Source organism: Xiphophorus hellerii, chromosome 2 (assembly GCF_003331165.1).
Source record: "Xiphophorus hellerii strain 12219 chromosome 2, Xiphophorus_hellerii-4.1, whole genome shotgun sequence".
In the NCBI taxonomy this organism is placed as follows: domain Eukaryota; kingdom Metazoa; phylum Chordata; class Actinopteri; order Cyprinodontiformes; family Poeciliidae; genus Xiphophorus; species Xiphophorus hellerii.
In genome coordinates, this window is record NC_045673.1 from 23,852,531 (window position 1) to 23,872,136 (window position 19,606).

Sequence of the window (19,606 nt, forward strand, 5' to 3'; positions counted from 1 at the left end):
TTGTAAAATAATAATAATAATAATAATAATAATAATAATAATAATAATAATAATGCCTATTAGGCATCTTTTGCTATCCATTTATTAATCGGTAATCCAAATAATAATCAACAGATCAGCTCTATGCTGCATTGAAGTTGAATCAAGCAGAAAGAGCTGAGCTTTCTATTTGTTGACTTTGGAATTATATTTTAGCTGCAGATGCATCCTTTGCTACAGATGATTAAACGCTAAGTTATTGCGTTGTAGGCGATAAAATGTTTATTTTCTTATTTAAAGAGGAATTAAATAATTTGTTTGCTTGTGTTTTTAAATATTTTTTAAATATTGTACAAAATAAACACAGGTTGGTGAAATGAATCTGCGATTTTTTTTTTCTTTATTCAATTACTCAATTAATCGTCAGCGTAATCGATAGAATAGTCGTTGCTAAAATAATCGTTCGCTGTAGCCCTGCAAGCAGGGAGTGGGTGTGTGTGTGTGTGTGTGTTGGGTCACTGGCCACACCCCTCACCCATGTCAGTCATGTGGTGTGTGTTGGTGTGTGTGTGTGTGTGCGACTCGGGGTGCCATCAGATCCAACATGTTTAATCTGAGCAGAAGAGAATCATTGGTGGTCCAGAGTGAATTCTCCACTTGAAAACAATTACACGTATTCCAACCGGAGGGTCCTCCCCAATCAAACCCACCCACACGTATTGCTGCCATAAAGCTCCCACCCTGCGCTGTGCGTAGACGCGCGTCGCGAGAGCATTGACTGTACTAGCAGCTATCGTGGACGTGAAAGACGAAAGAAAAAAAAGGAGAGAGGGAGCAGAGAGCAGCAGCAGAAAGAGGAGGAGGAGGACACAACCAGGACTACAACACACCGAACGGACGAAAACAGAAGCTGGATGATATCCGCAGCAGACCTGGAGCTCTGAGCCGCCGGAGAGACGACGTGGTGCGGATAGTACCGCAGGATAGCCTGTATTTTTTTTGTCTTCCCCTCCCTCCGCCGCAGTGAAAGCAGCCCGAGCTGTCGGTCAGGAGGCTCGCGACTCGCCTGCTCTTCCTCGTCAGAAAAGAGGAAGGTTTAGGGAGACGCGGACTGAAGGAGGTAAGGCTTCGCTTCCACGTAGCTTCGCGGTGTGTGTGTGTGTGTGCTGTCAGTGAGACGGAATGTGAAAACGTCCCGCGGTCCGCCTGCTGTCACTCTGTCAGTCGGTCCATCGGCTGCAGCCTCCTGCTCTCCTTTGAGACCCAGCGGGAGGTTGAAGTGGTGAGCTTCAGGGCTCGCTGCGTCCCCCGCCACCTAACAGACAAAATGTCACGCTTTTTTCTTACATAATGCGTAAGTCACAGATGTTGCAGTGTGTGTGTGTGTGTGTGTTGGAGTCCGATACAGTGCAGCAGCTGTGAGCTGCCATAGATCTGTGATGGTGACATCCTGTGGAGCTCGATCCATTCAGGGCCAGCCCTGCTGGCTTTATTGTCGCAGTGAGATCTGAATGATTATGTGCGCTGCTGGCGACGTAAAGGCTGCAGAGCTTTGTTTTTGTGCCGCTTACTTCCCTCTTTGCAGGGCTGAGAGCTGCCTGGGACCCCCCCTGGCCCCCTCCTTTCACTGTGTGTGTGTGTGCGGGTGTCAGACTTCGAGGCTGCTGCTTCCATCAGCCCGCTGCTGACTGATGGGGCCTGGCTGCTTTTTATAGCTGGACACAAGGACGTTCAGATGCACCTCTTTTAAAGCGGAGCTGATACACTGATGTGGAAGAGGCTGAGCAGACTCTGTAGAGCTGCTGATGACAGCTGCCGGAAAACAAGTCCCTAGCAAAACTGCTACGGCTTCGTTTTCAGCTGCCTTCATCAGCCAAACGATGAATTAGCTCGAACAGAGCCAGCAAACAAGCTGACAACAGAGAACTCTTTACAAACCTGAGTGAATGTCAGCTACGTTCAGGATTTGTTAGCCGCAAGTGATCTTTTGGCCCGATTTTGACAGGTTATACCAGAGTCCGTTTCCAAAACTGCAGCTCTCACAGGGAGTTCCTAGTCTGCAGCGGTCAGTATCTGTCAGCAACAAGGTCACCGGCTGCCGAGGTTTGTTGATGCACGAAAGGAACGAAGGCCAACCCCCACCCCCTTCGGTCTGATCCAAGAGACAAGCAACCTCAATAAGTCAATGCTGGTTGAGAAAATGCTATCAGAAAACAAGTTTGAGGTATTCAATCCAGTCGAGCGTCTGTGGGATGTGCTGGACAAACAAGTCCGATCCGTAGAAGCCCCACCTTACAACCTGCAAGGCATATCGGATCTGCCTCTGACATCTTGGTGCCAGATGCCACATGACGCCCTCAGGGGTCTAGTGAAGTTCATGCCTCAATGGGTCAGAGCTGCAGTGGCAGCAAAAGAGGGAACAGTACACTGTTAAGGCAGGTGGTCATAATGCTGTGCCTGATGTGGGTGGATGCAAACATCTTCATAAATCTACAGTAGAGATGCAGCAGTCGGGTTAGGCTTAATCTAATCTATGCATTTTGTAGAGTTTATATCTGCATGGCAACCACAGCTAATGGGACTTTGTAAGCTAGGCTTCGTTTAGAGCTCAAATTCTGATTTTTTTCATCTTTTTTTTTTTTTTTTAGAAACCATCTTGTCAAAGCAGGTTTACATGACCTCATACCAGGCGACCAACTCCCTGTCCATGAGTCCCTTCAGCCCTGTGGCGGTCCGCAAGGAGACAAAGCCCTCACATGTTCTTTACCTTTCAAATTCTGAGACTTGTTCTCGGCACCTCCGTGATCTGGCGCTCAAGTTGTCCGTCTCATTCTTGATCACTGGAGAATGCCCGTACCGCGACGCCAAATTGCTGACATTAACATTTTATTCAGGTTATTATGTAAGTGGCAAAGCCCTTGAGAGCGGAGCTGGAAACATTTCTGTGACAGCTCCAGCTGCCCCAGCGAGTGCACTCACGAGCAGGGGGGAGAAGCTCAAACTCAGCTCAGAGATGCTCGATTTTAGACTTGACAGAGGAGCTGCACCCACTGTGACTGTTTGACAACTGAGTCCAGACACAGGCAGTGTTTATGCTACGGTGATCATCACAATCAGAGTTGAGCAAAACGAAAAGGAGGTTTTCATCATGCACAGCCTTTTCTTGGGGAAAATATCTTGTGAGCAGCATTCAGGTGGGCAAAGATCCCCTTTTTCATGTAAGGAGAGAATGCCTAGTTTGGTGTGAGATGTTAGAAAACCAACAGCTGTTAGAAGAAAGACATTCAGAGCATCGTCTGTGTGCATGCATACATGTCGGGCCTTCAGCACATCCCAGTTGCCAGACCGGTGAGCTGTAAGGACAAGAAAACAGAAGCTACAGTTTGGACAGGTGAGCCAAAATCGGACACCAGCATATGAGAGAAACGTTATCCGGTTTCGTGTCTCAAACCTGGAGTTTTCTCAGCAGACGTCGACAGCAGCTTGCCCGAGTATTGTTGTTGACCATGTCCATCCTTTTAGAACCACTGTGTATCCCTGCATACTCCCTGCAGGATGGAGAACAAATCACAAAAGTCAGATGATCTTCAGCTGGTTTGTAATGTGATTGCTATGATCTTTTAGTACTGTCTCTTCAAACCTGATTGGCCGAGGGATACACAGCAAAGCTTGATAACTCTTAGCCGGGTCTCTTGACTTTGACACTGGAATCTTGATCACTGCTATTGCCTGTGTCTTAACATTTGCTCTCTTGCTACAAAGTATTTTGATTCAAGGAAGTGGTCAAGATAAGAAACACCTTTTTCTGTCTCAGTGACGTTTGAGGCAACGCCCCAGAAAGTCCAAAATCCTGGACAGAATTTGAATCGAGTTTCCTTTCACATCTCGGCACCACCTTGAGGAAACGTTTGGTTGCAATTGACTAGTTGGCTTCTTGTGTCCTTGCCATCACGTCCACGCCGGCTGTCGCTTCAACTTGCTGCTGCTAGCACAACCATGTCTTCGTTTAAGACGCCGCCGCCGTGAGGACGGTGCGTCGCATGCCACGTCAGTGTGGCGATGTGCTTTCTGAGCAGGTGTATTTATAGAGCCTTCAACAATAGCGGTGGAGTCGGTGCGTGTTTGGGAGATCTTAAATAGCATCCATCTTTGTCCCGCCGCAGACGGGAAGTCTGGGACAAGGCGAGCGCAGTCATTGGGGTGTCCATTGTTATAGCTGACGTTTGTCTGAGGAATGTCAGAACTGTCAGATATATTTTTCCCTAAAGGATCAAAATGTTGCTTTGGTTCTGGGTTTAGTTTTGCCAAACCCTAAGCTTTCTTTTTTGTTGAATTTCCGATTTTGGATAAATTACTATCAATGCCTCACATGTTTTCTAACATGTGCTAGATTAAAAAAATATATAGAAAAAGAAAAAGAAAGTGTACGTTTCGCAATTTGCAGTGGTGATCTGTAGTTTTTAATGTATTTCAGGGGGTGTGCTACCCGTTATTGATAACTTTTGACCCCATGCTATCATTGTCATTTTGCCACTCCACTAAAAAAAGAAAAAAGAAGACCAAGCTGAGGTTTGATGATGTGTTGATGTTGAGACAAAAGAAGACAAAAATGTCTGAACAAGGTGTTTTTAAAAGATTCTTTAGTATTTTAAGCTTTTATGAATTTTATCGACACTAAAAGTGTCTGGTCTTGAGTGTGAGTTAGTGTCACATCTGCTGTTTTTCACCTTCAGTCCTGTTGACCTTTAAAATTTATTTTATAGAAAGACTTAAAGAAATTTCTTACAAATTCACTTAAGCACTTAAAGGCCTCAGTCACATATGGCAAAGTACTTTTATAAGGTTACCTAGAAACACTTGGTTTTTTATTGGTTTTTTTACCATACAAAATGGTAAAAGGCCAAAATTTTCCAAACTGAAAAGTCGGCTTTTTTTTTTGTTTTGTTTTTTTTACTTTGAGAAATACAGGTCTGTACAGCTGTGGAAAAGATTTGTGTGTATGATCTACTGTAGTGCTTTTGCAAACATCTGGTTAGAGACTCCAAGCAGAAATCCTGATGTAAAACTCAGCTGCCTTCTGTGTGGGCCTTTCTAGTTACAAGGGCAGTTTTGGGTCCAGTCGGTACACCTAAAAGAGACTGGAAAGTGACCAATTAAGAGGCAGAATTTAGTGTGTTGCATTCACAATCCCTCAGAAATGACGTTTCTGTTGGTTTTGCTCCCGTCGTGCTGATCTAAATCTGACATCGGCTCTTGGAAATATTGTTAATTTTTGAAGTTCGCATCAGAAACCAAAACACAGAAGACAAAAAAAAAAAGACAGATGTTTTTTCTTTGCTCTTTCACTGCTGTGCATTGATCCTAACATCTTTTATGCTTTTCACACCTTCGACAAAAGTGTTTCCTCAGTTTAGCGTGTGTGACGGACCCAGACTATTTCGGGCTTTTGATTCCAACGAGATTCGTTTCGTGGCGCTCTCTGCCGATTATTCTGTTAGCTGTTCGAAGCTGGTGGTGAGGGGATGTTCTCTCTGAATTTCTGGACCTATTGTCTGTCTTTGGTGTCCCCGTTTAACCTCGTGCTATGGCTGCGCGTGCCTTAGGCACCGTTTCTGTCATGCAAATTGAACAGGCCTTGCTTTATTGGTGAGCTTGGTGTCGAAGCCGTCGACGGTGTTTCTTGCAACGGGGCAGGCAGCTGGAGATCAGTCTCCCGGCTTGCATGCTGTATGTAGTTTCATATCATATTTCAAGCACCATTTGTTTAAGGATCCCCATTAGTCTCTACCAAAGCAGAGACTATTCTTCCTGGGGTGCACACCGTGAAATCGTACCGTTACAAACATCACAAAAACAACACAATGAAATTCCTATAGCCACAAACAAAAATAAGACACAAAATTTCAGCAATTTCAAAGATAGATTAAAACAAATGATGATAATCTCCACTTTGAGTATAAGATACTCAAAGTGGTACTCAAAGAGTACCACTATAAGATACTCAAAGAGTATCTTATACTACACTTTGAGTATAAGATACTCAAAGTCTATCTATCTATAGATTTAAGGTTTTGTTCAAAGTTTACATAACCGGCAATTAATGTACTTACAGAAGACATGTTCCAGTAAGAAATTGCTCTGTTTTTTAATGTTTTTGTTTTAGAGTGTTAGTTTGAGGCAATGCTAATGTAAAAGTAGCACTCATCCACTGTCTGCAGGTCATTATTATCATTTGTTGAATCGTCTCCAGGCACTGCAGCTAAAGCTGATAGAAAATGGTGGGAAAATTGTGCTGTTTCATGTTTTTCCTTTTTCGCAGAGGACGCACTTGTATGAAAATTTGGACCAGTATTGATAACCGATCATAATAGTGTTCCTGTTATGGCCAGCAACACATTTTTATCGATAAATTAGAAGTATTATACTTTTATGGGAGAAAGAGGTTGACAGACTTTGACTACATCAGTTGGTTTCCTGGCAAACAGAAGACAGGCAACAGGAAGCCTGGTTAATTTATGTATTTACTATGGAGTAGCAAATGAGAAATTTCTGCTGCCAGACGCCTGACAAAATGTCCACGAAACTGAGAAACTTCAAAGGCTCCCATTTCTGTCAGCCCGTTTAACTAAGCAACAGCAGCAGCCCTTTCCTGGCCTGACATGCCAGGAGTTACTGCTCTAACTGCAGCATGGTTTGCAGACACTTCATCAAGTTCCTACTTTTTGCACATTTAATCATTTCTTTTTCACTAACAGGAAGCGCATGCTATTTACTTCCTAACCGGGATGACTATTGTGGCTGTAAAAACCTACAACACAACACTTGTGACTCATTTAGCACATTTTGAAAACAAAAATCTGTTGAATCTATCAAAATAACTTGTACAGAATTTGGAAGTGATGTAGCTTCTGTTTTAGAGTCTTTGACATGACGGTGAACAGTCTGTGCATTTATTTCATTTGATCCTGCATATTATTCGTACCCGGCAGATATTTCTGACTTCCAAGTCGATAATACGAAAAGAAAGTAAGTGTTGGGCAGTAACACAGGTTGATGGTGCTCGGCTCTGGAGAGAACAAGTCCTGAGACGAACTGAACTCTTCATGGGCCGTAATAACCTGATATGCATCAGAACAGATGAAACTGGGTGTTGACGTCACTGTGACTCCTGGGCAAAATGCCTTATTCAGAGTATAAACCCATTTTTATTTTTTGGGGAAAATATGTTGAAAATTCATTCATTCAACATGACACCCAGATAATCGACCTTGCAACAAAGGTCGATTATCTAGGCCATTCAAAGCTAAACTGCTGTCGGTCAAAGCAGAGTTTTGCTCTGTGAACTGAGACGGCAGGCGGTTTGAGTCATAACTATGGCTTCTGGCTCGCTTTCCTGTGCCAAATAATCGTGACGAGTTTGGTCAAAACTTTTTATTTCACGATGATTTGATGGGATATTCTACTTGACTCGTCGCACAGCTTTTCACCGACGATTAACGGCAGGATTTACGATAAGTGATCGTGACGATGGCCAAAAGACACAAAAAGACCCTTATTGTATCCCACTGGAGTTCCCCCTTGCTCTTTTCCCGTTTGTCTCCCTCTACCCGTCCACTTCTGGGTGGTTTTGAAAAGAAAGATCCCATCCACATGATCCACATGACCCCCATCTCAAGTGAGCAGTCATTGTCCCGCTAAAGTGCCTTTGATCATCACCCAGAATCCCTAAAAACCTCAAGGTCACTGGGTTACAGCTGACTTCACTCTGCAGGCTACTGACTAAAGTGGAGCGAAAGAGGCTTTCTGGGAAGTGATCAAGTTAGAAGGCATTTAAAGTATTTTATTTATCTGCACAACGTGAATTTTTACCGAAAATTTCTCTTCATTAGACCTTGGCAGCTGAACGGAACCAGCGGCCAAACCATGACGATCTGTCGCAGCTGGATGTTGGTTTGAGGAGGCAACAGAAAACAACTGCAGGTTGTTGAGAGGATATATTGTGCAAACAGTCCAACTTCTCAGTATGTGATGATCCTGCAGTCAGTTGTAGCACATGGTGGCCGGTTTAGAAGCCCGTCCAAAGGGTTCTGAACTTCCCCAGAACACTGCTGAGTTGGTTTGGGTGGTGCGAGTTAGCCCTCGGTCTGCTGATGCTTGCATTGTTTGTCTCACTATGTTGGCGGCAGATTGATGGAGTTGTTGCTCAGATCGACAGATCTAGCTCAGCTGGCCCGCTCTACCCTGAAGCCAACCACGCTTCTCTCAGTGAGAACTGCCTGCGAGGGGAAACCAGCTGTAAGAAACACTCTAGGTCCTCTGCCGTCTGCAAGCCCTCAGTATCTTTTTAGAGTAAGAGCTTGATCGACGTCACACTGTGTATGTTAGAGAAAAATTGATTGTCAAATAAGGTTTTACTACTATTTTTAAGAGAGAATAATTAATGCCTTAGCAACTTACATTAGCAACTAGCATGGCTAATTCTTTGCAACATTCTTTGTGTGCTTTTTTAATATTTGGAGATAAAATTCTTAGTATAAGTCTGAGATTTTAAAGGGTGTCAATATATACAAATTCAGCATTTTCTATGACAGACAGATTGGATTTTCATCAGGGTAAAATAGCATAACTTTGCTTTATCCTTTCTGTTATCTGCTAAAGCTCAGTTTTTGTTTTTGTTTTTTACTCGCCAGACCATGTGTAAAAAGCTTGTTGGGTCCAAATTACCCCGTCTCTCAAAACTGCAAACTGCAGGAGGGTTAACTTCCTCACCAGGCATCTCACTGGTGCTGAAAATAGCTAAATTTAAGTCATCTTCCTTGGACAACCTGGCAGTGCATACTACCAGGAAAAAAAGTCAGATTTTTGGGTTTAGCACCAGTAACTAGTGAACTGGTGAAGGTCAGTAAAGCTGAAACTCGATTCCGGCCACCAGCCGGAATCAGCCGGGCTCTAAGATCTTCTCCAACCAAAGAACTGTTGTTTCACCCTAGTGTCCCTCCTCTTAGGGCGAAAACGCTCTTTTAATAAGCGCTTGTCTCCTATTTCAGTGCTCAGCTGGTTTAAAAACATCGACCAAGGCCGCAGGCCCGCAACGGTCGAGTCTCGGCCAAATGACGTCCTGCTGAAGAGCGCTGGCAGCATCCGAGAGGAATTTGAATACTTTCACAGTGCGACAGTCAGGCAAGGCGAGCATGTGACCTGCAGTCTGCCACCGCTCTGATGCAGTATGCTGTGTGGGTGTGTGTGTGTGTGTTTGTGTGAGACGGTAGCGGCCAGGGCCAGAACAAAGCAGTCTGCAACCAGAGGACTTGGGTGTGGCACGTTTAGCTTGATCAAGCGACAGACTAAATCCAGTCGTCCATCTTAACCTTTAGAATGTTTTAGTCACTGGATATTTGGAACGATGTCTGATATCTGTCAGCATGCCTGGTCATAAATACCAGTCAAGGATCAAATCTTTAAAGGTTTGCCAGGTGACTAATCTGTTGATTCGGAAAAATTTAAGGCCCTCGATCTTTTTATAGTCTTTGGAATATTGGAACATTGTCTTCAAATAAATTTTTATTGATACTTTTGAAGCTTTTCTGTCCCAGATTACATTTCAGTCACATTTTCTTGCCTCACTGCCTCTCCCGGCTCTCTCTCTCTCCGGCGACTATAAAAGCTTTGTCATTCTGCCAAGGTTGTCTGAAAGTTGCTCTGTCCTGCAGTCTGTCCTACTTTTGGGTGTAACTCTAAACTGGGACACCACAATACGAATATAGCAGGTAGAGTTTGGCGATTCTGAAGCTCAGAGTCACATGACGTGTAGATCGGACAATAGACCTCTCAGGACATTCCCTCGCCCGCAGTAGCTGGATGTAGAACAACAACAAACAAAAACACTGCTTTTATAATGTGGAGTAAAGGGTAGACCTTGGAGTGTCAGCATCAGGTCAAAAGACATCACAGTTTTTAAGTATTCAATGGTCACATGGATATCTGGCACTAGCATTAGTTTTTCTGACCTTGAATGTTCAAAAGTTGAGGCGTCAATGCAGGGGAGATGGAAAGAAAGCAGACTACCTTCAGACTCCGTCTGAAGACTACTGCTCTGGATGGGCAGCCTGAAGATGTCTGACCTGGGCCAAGCTCGAGGTCCGTCTTCCAATCTCATGTGATGTCACTGATCGGGGTCCAAATAAAAGAAATTATGTTTACTGAAAGTTTTTGTCTAAATGTGGATTAGCAGTGTCTTGGTACTAGAATTGGACGTAAGCGGACTAGCCATCTTTTTTTCTTTCTTTTCTTTTGACTATAGTTGCTTTCTCCGGAGCCTCTTTAATGTTTTTTTGGTCTTTTAATGTAATTTGGAAGATAATCGGTGAGCTTAGCAAGAGGCTTTCCTGCCTAAATTACATATTTAATTATATCACCTCTATCCCGTTTTGCTCATAAACACAAAGAACAGCAGGAGTCGTTTATTCACCACCGTCCATTTCACGTGTTTTGTTCTTTTTTAAAGTGATATTTGTATGTTTAATATAAATCATTTAGCTGTCATCAGGTGGGGGGAGGATGTGCAGATCTTGGCCACTTATCCTCCTCTTCCTCACTCAGCTGCAGACCATGCTCTCGTGTAGACTCGTGGTCCCTGTGACAACGTAACCTCGTCAACCTTCCCTGTCAGGCAGCGGTTGCTAGGAGGCAGACTCACTCACTTACTCGCTCCCAGTAAGTAAAAGCTGCTAGTTGGCGACAATAAGGGTCTCTGCTGATGAGCGTCGCAGAGACGCTCCGGTGTTTATGAGCCTGCAGACGGCGTCAGGTAAGAGGCATTTCTCAATTCGTCTCAGATCGTTGGCATCGCAGTCGCTGTGATTCTTTAAAAGCGAGGGCCGCTGCTCAGGTGTGTGCCGTTGCTTCAGCGAGATGTCTTCACATTGTCCTGAGGAAATGTGGCATCTTCATCTGGGTCACGGTTGTTTCTCGTTTTCTTTCTGCTTCATATGTAAACAACTGCTGGCAGGGAGCGACAAATCTACTGAAAGAACCACATTTTCTTGCTGTTTTTTAACCTAAATACAAGTCAGTAGAGCTGAAAATGTCATGTAGTGACTTTGTCTTTTTGCATGGTTGAGTATAGTTTGTCAGATTTGACTACTTGCTATTTTCTTTTGTAATTTTACCGTCATTTGCAACGTATCCATGCCAGCTCAGCAGACTGATCGTAAATGTAAGACTTTATTAGCACTGTAATTGAATCTGTTTGGCGTCTCTTGAAGACGGAGGCAGGTGAAGATGGATGGTGGGACGTGGAGTCCATCCGTCAGGGAGTCCACTTTACAGCTGTGGCTGTAATGAAAAGCTCTCAGGCAGCAGACGCTCCGCGGCATAATGAGCAGCTCCACTACAGACTCATCCAGAACAATAAAGAAAGCTGCTCGTGGAAAACGAGCCGCCGGCGGAGCACCACCTCATTGGCCAGGGACGGACGACGGCAGGCGAGCGATTGGCTCGTGGATGCGTAGTAGCTCCGTTGTGACTGGCTGTTGTCACGGCGAAACCAGAGTCCCACTGGAGAGACGGCGTGGATGTGTATTTGTGTACAAAGTGGGTGGAGGGTAGATGTGTGATGGCGGAAGTACAGTGTGTGTGTTGTAGACATGTGGGTTTCTATTTAGTTGGAGCAGAGTGTGAAAGCTGGCCTGCTGTGGCATCATGGGTGTTAATGAAGGGGTTTGAGTCATGACACCTACATTCACACATCAAGAGGAGCTGACACTCTGCGTCATGTCTCGTCCCTTTTAGCATTTAAGATAAATCACTTGTTTTGATGTTAGTGCTGATAACTAATGTTCGTCTTGCTCATTCTCGTGTTCGAGTCTTACTGTGAGTATGTCCAAATGCGAGGGCCGCATCCTCCGAAGACCGATGATGACATCGGCTGCATCGCAACAGCCGATGCGATACAGGCTGTTGAAAATTCAAAAACTTCTGCAAATGCATTCATGTTTTCCATGGATTTAAAGGACAAATCTGATGTATTCTCCAAAACATCCCTAGATTAATTGTGAGTCGAAAGGGAGATTTTTTTTTTTTCTTGTAACAATGGTGGACAAAGCGGGAGAGAAGTACGGTCTTAAATTAAACGTATATTAAACTGTGACTGTACAAATATTAAAAGCTTAAAGTGGTTGTTTTAATTTTTTAATATCATTTTTGAGGATCAACAATACATCTAAGATATAATTGGTATTACTGGTCCATGAGACTTTAACAACATTAATAATATTCTCAAAATTTACCCGAGGCTCCACCTAAGATCTCGTCAACCAGGCTCCTTAATGCCTTCCTGTTTCTCCCTGACTCTCTCCTGTGTTTCTGTGGCCTGTTAGCCAGGGGGAAGAATCAGCGCCTTGTTCTGTCAGCTCACCAACCACCAGTGGCATTTCTGGAAGATGGAGAAACACTGGTAGCTGTTAGGCTGCTGGTACTTTTAATCTGGATAGTTAGCTTTAGCTTTGCAGTGGTGCTGTGACTGTTTTCGCCTGTATGTTACCCTCTCGTCATCAATCCCCTGATTTTTCACTGTTGATAAAATATAGAAAGTAGATTCTTGGTAACAGGGCAGTGTTCAAAACAATGCATTGAAATGTTTTATTTCCCCAGCATCTCAAATTAGCTTCTTAAGCTAGGTTTATCTTTTACGCCAGAATTGAAGACGGAGGTGAGACGGGGCACGCTAGGCTTTCCCTGGCATGCCTAGCATTTTGTGGTGTTTTCTCTGGCATATCATGAATGAATGAAAATGTTAGCGGCTTTACCTGCATAATACCGTGATAGATGTAACTTGTTTCACCGTCCGAGCCTTAAAGGTCTTTTTTTGTGTGTGTGTGTGTGTGTTGTCGTATCATTTGAAGCTAACTCCAGTCCTGTCTTTTTAACTGCTAATTCTGCGGCGTAAAACCACCGTGTGTAGCTACTGTAGATGGGGCCTGTGAGTGACTTCCTGTCTGTGTGCGGCGTTTTCCTTTTGAGAAAGCATGAGGCAACGCAGATAAAAACCCAAACGCGTCTCTGTGAACTCTTCTCCTTCCCAGGCTTTTACGCCGATGCATCTGAAAGCTTGAACGTGTTCATCAGAGAAGGGGAAGAAAAAAAAAATTTACATTTCGTGACCTCTTTGGTCCCCTCCGCTCGCCCGCTGACAGCTGATTAGGTGCTGGGGACGGAGAAAGGAGGCAGAGCATCTGCTGCCGGAGAGAAAACAATCAGCCAGTGGCACAGTGGTTTGTAAGTGGATTTAGTGGCTGGATGGAGGGGGGGTAACTCAGGGGGCAGTCAAACTGAAACGGAGGGGGAGGGGAGACTGGGTCTGTCTGATCGCCTGGTGGACTGTGTGTGTGTTTGTGATTAGATGGCCCTTTTGTTTTCCTGATGTTTGGTGTTTTTAGGTTTGATGAAGGCATGAACTGTCTAATCTGACTCGATGGTAATTAGACGGATGGAGACGGCCCTCCAGCCATGATGCCTGAAAAAGCCATTTAATCAAAATACACAGTGCCTGGTAAAATCATTCATCCATACTCCTTCATATGAAAATGTATTTACATACAAAAGCTCACATATATATTCAGCCCCTGTTGATCTGAAACCTCAAAATGAAATCCAGCACAACCAGTTGCCTTCACATGTTATCCAATTAGTAAATTAATATAAAATAAAAGAGGTAAAGAAATCTGTGTTGCCCACGGCAACGCTGGAGGTTCTGTTGAGCAAACAGCAATCAGTCAAGCTCTCCACCAAATCTGACCTTTATAGCAGAGGACACCACCCTGAACACACTATCTGTCCCCACAGGGAAACACGCATTAAGAGGCTTCTCTTCATTGGGGCCAGGGAAGCTGGTCATACAATATGATAATGAGCCGGAGAAAAACAACATGCTGGTTGCAAAAGATTTGAGATTTGAGTGGGGTGAAGTTTTACCTCCAAGCTGGCTAATCATTTTTGACAAACAGAACTGCGGTTGAAAGGGTTAGGTGGAAGCATACGCACATGTGGGGAATGGTCCAGTCAAAGTACAGACCTGAATCTGACTGGGTGTTCTGTGGGAGGACATGGAAATTGAGGTTGAGTCGCTCTCTGTCCAAACTGACTTTAAGGGGAAGAGTGAGACTTGCAGCTGTTATTGTGGTATTACATCAGATTCAGTTTATAGAAATGTTAGATTATGCTTCATTGCACTTCCATTCCACAATTCAACACAACTTTATGTTGTTCTGTCACACAGAATCATAATTACTGGAAATTGTCTCTCTAATGGGACAAAATCCGAAAAACTTGTTGGGTTATGAAGTGTTGTTCGGTGGATTCCTTTATGAAACTAAGTGAAGCTGACCTCTTGCAGGGTTTTTTTGTCTAATACCTCTGAGATGTGTGAGGTTGTGCGTAAGCTTGTGTTGATTATGTTTAATATTTAAAACTTTATGCGCAGTTTGAACTGATCTTTATGGTCTGCAGCAGATTTGAAGGTTTGCTGTCTTTATGGCGCTCTCTACTGCAAAGGATGACACACTCTGATTTATATTTACCTGAATCGAGTGTGTGTGTAGGGGTGTGTGTGTGTGGGTGTGTGTGTTGAATGCGGTCAAACTTTGTGGTGAAGCTTAAAAGGAAGTTTAAAGGGCTCAATGTCTCTGTTACTCTACTTTAGAGAGGGTTGGTGCAGAAAATAAACCCACTCAGATAAGCGAACACTCCTCCGACTTCGCCTCGTTGAGAAATGTCCTCGTGCCGCGTCTCCTCACGCCGAATGCAACGCTTTTTCCTCCTCTTTTCTGCTGCACACGATCAAACGGACTTCCTCTTAATTTCACATTTGCCTGCAAGCGTGATTTATTAATAGCAACACAACAGATTTACTCAAGTTTTGTAAAAACCGAAACAACACAACGACGGCGTCCGCGTCTTTGTTTCTCGGCGCGTGGCCCTCAGGCTCATTCTCTTGATGCGTTTGGTCTAGCGGAGGCATTCGTGGTACTAAATGAAGTGTACCTAATCCAGTGTCATTGATATCTCTACACACACACTGGAACAGCGCTCATGTCCTCCCTCAGGGCCTGTGCGTTGGCATGGCGCTGGTGCAGACTTCTACTGATCTTTAAAATGTCATCATGCATCTATAAATATATAAAATACCCTGATGAGGAATAGCTGCTGGTCTCAATGGCTTGTTGTTCTGAAAAGGGCAGCATACATAGAGACCGCAGAGTAATGTTAAAACCTTTTTTCCAAAAAAATTAGGAGAAAATGGTCATCAGGCAGCTTTTATGGGGGAGAAAAAAGAACGAACAAAACAAAAGTAAACTTGGGTTTTGTCGTTTGGAAGATCGACTTCAGTCTGGATGCTGAGCTGCGAGTTTGTCACAGTTTCTGTTTCCGAGATCTAATCCTCGCAGGATTCAGCTCTTTCTGTTTGATGGCCCTATCTAATCTGTGCAGGATTGGACTCGGAGGGCAGAGGAGGATGACTGAGCCAGGGCTGTTGCCATGGTAACACACACAGAGACTGGAGTTAATCGTTGGGAATCAGAAGGAGGGGGAAAAAAATAGTGTTTGAAGTATTTCTGTTTCCTGCTGAATGAACATTTCATTGGCTGAGAGCTGATGTTTGGAGGTCTGGAGCTCTACGTTTTTGACAATAATAATAAAGATTATTGTAAATGTGAATCTAAAGAAGCTATTCAAAAAAAATTTATTTCTGAAACTGAGAAAAATGCAAAAGTAAACCTGAATTATAGGCGTGGACAATGGAAAAAAAAAAATCTAAACACCAGACAGTGGAAGTTCAGTCAGATATTTGTGGCTTTTTAAACAAGTTTTAATCTGAATTGACCAACTTAAATCTTAAATATATACGTATATATTTCCTTAGTTAACACTAATCTTGCTGAGGTAAGATCCACAACACTAATCAAAGTTGTCTACGTGGTCCCTCCTTACTCTCCAAGGTTACATCAGACTCCATCGTAGAACTAAGATGCTAAAATATTTGCAAGATGCTAAGATGTTAGCATCTTAGCAGTAAGACTTTTTAATTTTTGCTCGAGGGTACAGACAATCAGCACCAGTGAAAATAATTAGTGCTCCTGGATTGTCTGCTTTCCTAGCGCTAGCCTGTAGCTTGTCATGTAGCCCTGCGTCTCCGTATTTCAGCTTCCCAAGCTGCGTTCTCCTTAGCATAATTTCGATATACTCTACACAAAAAAGACCCCAAGATAATAGCTTCTGTTGCTCTGTTTGATGTAATTTCCTTGTGGTGGCCTGTGTTTTTAGAAAGAAAAACTCTGTTGTAACTTAATTTGAACCCCACCACAAGCGGACAAAGACATTTTCGGTTTGAACTTGTTTCCAGTGAATTGAAACGCGTTGTTTGAATGTGAACATGTTGAAGCGGAGACAGTGCAGTCTGTGTCCTGGGGAAAAACTTTTCAGGATCACTGGTCTGTCTGTCTGGAGTATGAATGCCTCTCATCCCATTTAGCTTGTTCCAGGATCACATTGTGACCGTTTTTCTGTATTTGGAGTCGGGTTTTATGAAGAAGATCTTTTCGGGTGAAGGGTGTTGGTTGGTAATGTGCAGAGTATTGATCATTGTCCTCTGTTGGTCTTGCTTGGACCTGTAAGCGTTGCTAAGCTCCTCGTGCCATACTGGAGAATCAATAAAGCTATGTAGCCCTTAGAGCAGTTTATCACCACTCTTCATTTGAAACTGTCCCTGAAACGTCTCTTCTTGCTCCGTCCTTGGACAGAATGTCCAGAGATCCTTCAGGTAATGCTGCATCCCATCCTGTCGGTTCAGGCTCTCGGGTTTCCAAGGTTTCAATGTTTAACACACAGGAAGGTGGAGATGTTTAAGTAGAGGCTGCTCTGCATGTGTAAGCAGACTGAAGGAGGTGAAATGATGGCAGAGAAAAGCTTTCAGCTGAGAAGCCTGAGGTGGAAGTGAAAGTGACCACACTGCGGCGTTTCTCCCTTTGTCTCCTACGGTTTCATGTTTCGCCATAATAAAAAGAGGACCTAGAAATCATCTTCCTCTTTCTCTAATTGGAGGCTCATTTCCTCTTGGATTCCAGGGTGAAAGGGAGCTGTGCTGATGTGGCCAACTGAAAATGAGAAGTCACATAGACTTCTACTACGAATAGCAGGGTGGAAAGATGGTGTGAGCACCAAATCTGCTGGATTTTCTCCAAAATATTTGCTACGGCAGTAGGTGGGGGAAAAGGTCTTAGTAACAATACCACAACTTAACCAGGGGATGGATTTGACCCAATGAAACATGTCATTCTTCTTCAGTTCTCTTAGAGTGTGTTCACTGCAGCCCTGTTTACTCCACTTTAATCAAACTCCAGTTCGTTTGCCTAGAAAGATGTCCGGTTCATTTGTGGAGGTGTGAACGTGTAATCGATCTCTGAAGCAGACAATAAAAGCGAACTCTGGTCCACCTACAAACCTCGGTCTGGGTCAGGTTGAAGGGAACTCTGGAAGGCAGATGCCAAGCGGATGGGAGACTATTTCGCAGGGCATTCTAGGTAAATACAACCAAAACAAATGTGTGTATGTAGTGCTAGCAAGAGAAATAAATCACTGTGTTTTGTCCTTGACAAAAAGAAAAATCCTACAACTGCTAAAATTTGACACTCCTCCACTTTTGTTTACATTTTGCGAAGAAGGAAGTTAGACTCATGCCTTCTTCTGAGGTTTTCGGGTCATTTCCTTCTGTGGTTCTTGGTGCAGCGCCACCTCAGGCGGGAGGTGAACATGTGTTTCAAAGGGTTTGACTCGTTTAACACAGTGTGAAAGTGAACCACAGCTGCTGAAAATGTAAGAAATGTTGAAATTTTGGTTCTCCATCAAACAAAGTAGGAAGCAGACCAAAACACCGGCAGGTGTGAAAACGCCATAAGAGGCGGTCGCTGCACTTGTTGTCGCCTGGTAGTAAATGTTCGTGCCATTCCACCTTGAGAACTTGTAAGGCTGTGAGCAGGGGTGGTAAAAGCTCAGACATCTTGTGGAGGTACAGGGAGAGAGAGGTCTGAACATTTCATCACTGTAATGTTTGCACCCCCACTCACTTTCCCTCCTTTCACAAACATGAACTCTGCCTCAGGTTGGATTAAGGCCCAGACAACAATAATACTAAACACAGGATGTAGAAATTCCTCCAGTCTTACAATGGATGCACTGGACCTTTTTCACCAGACATATGTAGACTCTTTATGTGGTCAGGATTTTTTAGTGTGTGGTTATTATTAAAAGTCGACTTTTTTGAGCTTTCTATCATGTTGTCACCAAAACACAACCCAGAGTGTTGCTCTGACTTATTCATGCATGTTTGAGAAACCCTTAAATCTCCCGTGGCAACCGTTCAGCCATTGCTCATACAAAGCGCCGCCTTGGCGCTTTGACTCCACAGACCACGCCTCTTCTGCACAGCTCCTCTAGACTAGCGGCGGCAACAACTAGGAAACACCTGGTAGAACTGCAAGTCTACAACGTTCCTAAGAACGATTGTAAACGGCGCAGTGAAGCATTGTTCCAAAGACGAGCTGAAGGGGGAGTGTCCAAAAAGATAGGAGGTTCTTAAAGAGACACAAGCCAATTTCAAGGTGTCGGATATGGCTTTGATTTTGGTTACATTTCTGTTAAGTTGTTTTGATATATACAGCATTTTTTTTAACAACTGAACATAACAATTACTTGTCAATTAAAATGACGCCATCTGCCTGGAAAATACATAATATACCCTCCAAAACTCCCCGTCAGATGAAGGTCTTCACTCCTCCAACCTCACTCGGGATTCTTGATTCATTTTGACAGGATTCGGCCCCGGAGCCTCTTGTTTCCATCTGTTGCCTCTCATAACCTCACCACGCCTTCGTCTTCCCCTCCGTCTTAGTTACGTTAATGCTTATGCATGTCAGTGGCCAGGATTATTCTCTTAATAGGATTGTTTGGATTTTTTTGAAGTGTGGTTTTGTAAAGCTTTAGCCATTTGAAAACAGCTCCAGCTGAAAATGTCCATTTTTGTCTACCCCAAAAACCCTCCCCTACCAGCTTTACATGTCTTTAGACTGAAATTTTATCCATTACTATTTGCAAAATAAGCCAAACTCAGTCCATTGGACATCTGTGAACAATTTAGTAAAACTTAGTGAACGTTTTAAATAACTATTAAATTAAAATAAAGGCTAATAAAAGAAAACTAAGCTGTGTTGTACCTAAATTTTAGAATTTTAAAGATTTTAATTTGTCTTTAAAAATCGTGCCTTTAAATCATTTTTCAAAAAATATTCGCCGGCATCAACACCTGAGGTCAGAGGTCGCACTTTGGATTAAACACTTCTACATGCTGCTATACCTGAGGTCACTCTTATTTTGTCTTCTGTCCTACTGAATAGTATTTTCTGCTTTACACTTTAGCACAGACAATCAGGTTAATTAAAAATGTCTTTATTGCATATTTTGTAAACACGAGAGAAAGAAAATACACTTTCTCCTCTTGAATTCAGGCAAGTAGCCCTTTAGTGATGTTATTTTCTTGCTCATTTTGAGATTATTTTTGATGAAAGCCTAAAGAGAC

General features: G+C 43.4%; 1 protein-coding gene across 8 annotated transcripts in view; it reads left to right on the forward strand.

Annotated features, from left to right (window-relative positions):
* Window positions 1-542: 542 nt before the first annotated feature.
* LOC116736667 (unconventional myosin-IXAa-like) overlaps window positions 543-19,606 on the forward strand; it is a 155,574-nt gene continuing 136,510 nt past the window's right edge. For 3 of the 8 annotated variants that reach the window (XM_032589283.1, XM_032589285.1, XM_032589339.1), the window contains exon 1: window positions 544-1,099. The gene's annotated coding sequence lies outside the window, so the exon portion shown is untranslated. Of the gene's footprint in view, window positions 1,100-19,606 lie in introns of all 8 variants that reach the window. The other 5 variants (XM_032589310.1, XM_032589319.1, XM_032589329.1 and 2 more) reach the window with 2 other exon arrangements.